The sequence below is a fragment of the Canis lupus genome, chromosome 30 (assembly GCF_011100685.1).
Source record: "Canis lupus familiaris isolate Mischka breed German Shepherd chromosome 30, alternate assembly UU_Cfam_GSD_1.0, whole genome shotgun sequence".
NCBI lineage: Eukaryota > Metazoa > Chordata > Mammalia > Carnivora > Canidae > Canis > Canis lupus.
In genome coordinates, this window is record NC_049251.1 from 15,993,622 (window position 1) to 15,998,842 (window position 5,221).

Genomic DNA, 5,221 nt, shown 5'->3' on the forward strand with positions numbered 1-5,221 from the left:
GGAAATATCAATGTATATTATCTGTAAGACCACTTGAAAACATAAGGTTTCATTTGTTTATCTCATATTTTTTAAAGGGAGTTATTTCTAAGGGAATTTTCAGAAACAGAGTTGACTGAAAAACTCATTTCAGAAGTTATCTGCTCAATTTTGGCAAATCTCAATTTTATTACTATATTTTAACATAATATATTTATAACTATGTAATTAGATATAATTGGATATTTGTTTAGGCATCTTCATATTTTTCCATCTATACCCACTCTCACATTTGGAGGTGGGTGGGACCAGAATCTCCTTGCTGAAAATGAAGTCATAAATCATTTGGTAGAGGTTTGTGGCAAACACAGGTAGAACTGGAATTGTGGCTTCACTCCCTAGGGCTATTTCTTTAAGTCCATGCTGCCTGTGATGGACATCTGTTGCTTTTTACATTTACCTGACATTTTTGTTTAGGAAGAAATTCTTGGCAGTCATGTCCTGCCATAGGTATGGACATATGACCCAGTTTGGCAAGGAAAATGACCAATGACCAAGGATGAGCACATGACCCAGCATCCTTTTTGATAAGTGATTTGAATGCTGTAGGAGATAGTGTTTATTTTTCAAAAAGCAATACAAATACAGTGCAGTAATTAAAAGCACAGACTCTAGAGCTAAGTACCTAAATCGAAATTTCAGCTCTTCCTTTTGTACTCACCAGTCATTATGCCAGTTTCTTCATTCTAAAGAGATGGTAGTACAGTAGCTCCCTTATAGGATTATTATGAGGATTAACTGAGCTAATATATCCAAGGCGCTTTCAACAGTACCTGGCAAAAACTAAGTGCTATATATGCGTTTACTCTTTATTTTATCTGAAATTGCAAACTAACCATGCTACAGCCTAGAGCTGTTGGTGGCATCTGTGCTGCAGGTGATAGGAACTTGCCTTAGAATGAAGGCAGCAAAAGAAAGCACAGTGGAGAGAGAAGACTGAGTCCTGAGGACATCATTTAATCACCTAATCTAACTGCTTGTGAATGGAGCCTTATGTGTAGGATAGCTTCTGTTTGCCCCTTTGAATCACCCTCCACTCTTTTCCATTCCGCTCTCTGCTCTGTAGGTGGGTCCCCTTGCCCTCTGGCTTTTGGTTAGGTTCAACAGATAAAAGCACTAGCAAGAGATTGGAGGTTGAAGGAAAATGAAATTGTGTTATTTCCCTTAGCTGTGTACCTCTACTAGAGGCCATCCTATCAGGCATTTTTCCCAGGTAGTTATCCCAGTTACTCCTCTAATTTCAAGTCCATGTTCCATCCCTTTATAGGAAGGAATGGCTCCTAGGTGTAAGTAGCCCCAGAGTAGTACATCACTCCTTGTTGGTTTCCCTGAACGCTGCCTTTACTCAATAGTCATTTTGTTATATTCTTCTCCATTGTCCCTGTGTGCAGTTGCCCTCTATCTCTTTCTGGGGCCCTGACTGATGAATTCAACCATGTGGATGCTAGCAATTAATAGTACATTTACCTAAGTACGTTCAGGGCAAAACATAACCTGTTTTATAAGAAAAGGAATCATTGGTGAAATTTGCTGCACATTATATTCCCCTCTTAGAGATTCAAAAGGTACAGCTTAAAAGTGAAAAGTCTGGAAGTAAACATTTTGAACTTTAAGTTAGTATTTCTTAAACTTATCTGAATAAGTAATGCCTACTCACATCTTGTGGATATGAGATACTTGGAACATTGCGATTTAAAATAAACCCTGATTATGTAGGCAGCTGAGACCTAAAGAGATTAAGTAACTTGCTCATGGGTTGCACAGCTAGTTGGTAGGATCTGGTCTAGCATCTGGGACTTCTGATTTGGTTCAATGAAGTCACCATTTTATTATGCTATTTCATAAAAAGTAATGTGGATTATATAAAGTTTGAACATTATTAGTCCCATAGCTTTAGCCAAATCAACTGGTTTGCCTATTTAACATTTATTTTACAAGAATGGAATTAAAGTGGATTTCTTCATGTTTAGAACTTGGCTATAAGAACAGAGGAAGCACCGAATTGATTTAAGCAGGGCCAAAGTTGGATTTCTCTGGCTAAATTTGGACTTCCCTGAGCCAAAATCTATTGCCATTTAACTGGCTCTACCATCCAGCTAAACATAACAGGTAAGAGGGAGGGGATTTGCTCCCATCTCACAGCTGGCATCAAAAAGATGACCCACATACTTTGTAAGAGCCTAATTTATATCTGAGGCCAGAAAAAATCTCAAGTTTTTCCAAAGAAAACAATAATACCTTTTAGAACAATGAATTGTTTTTTCTTTGGTAGGATAGACTGTAAAAATGTCCCTAATTCTTTACTTTTCCCTGTATTTATAGTCCTTTTTCATTCTCCTTTCAAGGACCCTTTCACTCTGATTCAGGGCCATCTTTATTTCCAAAGATCTAGTGTATTCTTACTTACTCTTGTGCTTCTGCTGTTGCCATAAGCACATACATGCTTGGGTTAGCCTGCTGGAGGGTCAGACACACATGGAGCAGAGTCAAGTTATTGGTTACCCTAGCTCAATCCTGCCTAGATTAACTGATAGCCCGTCAACCCCCAGATATGTGAACAATCTTCTCTGGGATCAGCAGAACCACCTTACACCTTTCTGACTCCAGATGTGTGAGCAAGAAATGTCCATGGTTGTGCCACTGAAGTTTTATAGCTGTTTATTATACAGCATTATTGTGCCAATAGAAGCCTCATTTTTAGATTTAGTATAAGGCATATCTTCCTCAAGTGCCTTCTCAGATTCTTGGCCTCACTGTTTTCCAGACCACTAACCAACCACTCACTTTGCCATAGCTGCCATCCTGCATAGATATTAATGGACTATCAGCAGGCTGTGCGATTCCTCTGCCTGAGGTCAACTAGCCATATGCTCAGAATCCCAGGCCTATCCCAACACTTCTACATTCTAGGAAGTACCATGCCACAAGGTTTTCCCAAGTGACTGTCAGAAGGGCTAGGTGATATATGTGAAAAAGCAGTGAAGTTAACCATTTGGAAAACTTGGATCAATGAATTAGAAGAAGCTGTCAGATCGATTTCTCTCTTTTCTTCTGACAGACTGCTTTGAGGCATAGTTTTTCACCCTCCTGCCGAGAAATACTTGCTGAGTGGCAATGTGTCTTCATGGCTTTTGATGAAACAGAAACCAAGTGCTATACAGTAACAATTTGCATTTGCTTCTCATCTTTGCTAGCCTTTCTTTCTTCACTTTCACTGACATGGGGATTGCCCCTTCTTATAAAGTAATATATTAAGTTTTTGCCTTAGGCTCTCTTTTCTAGGGCAGCCACATGTTTTAGTCTAGATTTGGTGAGGAAAGTAGATTCATTACAAGTATTACATGAATAAAGAGGTTTAATAGAGGAATTAGGGTTCACCCAAATATAGGAGTCACCATGGGAGTAAAGATCTGGAAGACAAGCAGAAACTGTCATTAACTAGTTCAGCCCAAGATATTCCAAGTATTCATGACTTAGTTTATAGACATGTACATCTTGAGCATATCAATCTTCTTATTAGTCTTTTTTTTTTTTAAAGATTTTATTTATTCATGAGAGACAGAGATTGAGAGAGAGGCAGAGACACAGGCAGAGACAGAAGCAGGCTCCATGCAGGGAGCCCGATGTGGGACTCGATCCCAGGTCTGCAGGATCAGGCCCTGGGCTGAAGGAGGCACTAAACCGCTGAGCCACCGGGGCTGCCCCCTTTTTACTAGTCTTAATTAATCAATCCCTTAATCTATCAGGTAGCTCTTTATTTTAAGGGAAAGGCATCCCCTTTCATCCCTTCAGAGGTCTTTAAAAAAAAATGAGTGTATTGTTATACTCTTTATTAGGTCTTTTTCTTGAGGCCACAGTAATGGCAATATCCTGGATTTGGTCTTTGTCCTAAGGCTACATTTAACTATCACACATTTGAGTTGGTGAAAAACATTTCATTTTCCAGCTCTGCCCACTTAAGCTCTGTATTCTGTTTCTATTCTATTTGCTTACACCTCCTTATTTTTGAACTTGTCTTTTTCTTTGACTAAGTACTTTATCCATTGCAGCTAATAGCAACCAGCTTATTTTTTCAAAATTCTGCCTTAAAATCTCACCCAATGCCATGAGTGCCATTAGGTACATTTTCTGTCTTCCATGTTATTGGAGGCAATATTTATACCAAAATTTTGGCTCCAAATACTAACAAAATACTCTTGTGAAGTTTGGCTAAAACACTTAATGAGCTTTTAATGAAGACCACTAGCCAAAAAATCAACACCCATAAATATGAGCCAGGTATCACTAGACACTTGGTGAAAGCTTAAAAAAAGGGGCTCAATTAACAAGGGGAAATTTAAAGGAACCAGACAACCTAATAACAAAAGAAAAAAACCACTAAATATCTCTTAAAAAGGAGATAATATTGTATAGTTTGTGATAGTATAACAATACAAAAAGAGATCCTACAGATTAAAAAATGATTGCTGAAATAAAAATTCGTTTTAAGAGCATATAAAATACAGCATAAGAATAGAAAATTGTAAGATCCTTATCCATTCATCTTTCGATGTGGTCTATGTATACAATGGAATATTACTCAGCCATTAGAAGTGACAAATACCCACCATTTGCTTCGACATGGATGGAACTGGAGGGTATTATGCTGAGTGAAATAAGTCAGAGAAGGACAAACATTATATGGTCTCATTCATTTGGGGAATATAAAAAATAGTGAAAGGAAATAAAGGGGAAAGGAGAGAAAATGAGTGAAAATAGCAGTGAGGGTGACAGAACATGAGAGACACGTAACTCTGGGAAACGAACAAGGGGTAGTGGAAAGGGAGGTGGGTGGGGGGTTGGGGTGACTTGGTGACAGACCCTGAGGGGGGCACTTGATGGGATGAGCACTGGGTAATATGCTATATGTTGGCAAGTTGAACTCCAATTAAAAAAAAAAAAAGAAAATTGTAAGATCCAATAAAGTCCAACCTTAGTTGAGAGTTGTACTTGAAACCAGGAGCTACATGCTAACATTTTGCTAAAAAAAAAAAAAAAAAAAAAAAAAAAAAAAAAAAAAAAACCTTGAAGGGAAGTTATTTATTGATGATCATGCTAATATTAGTCATTATTCCTTGTAAGAAAGGGGTGGCTCAGTAGTTGAGTGTCTGCCTTTGGTTCAGGGCATGGTCCCCGAGTCCTG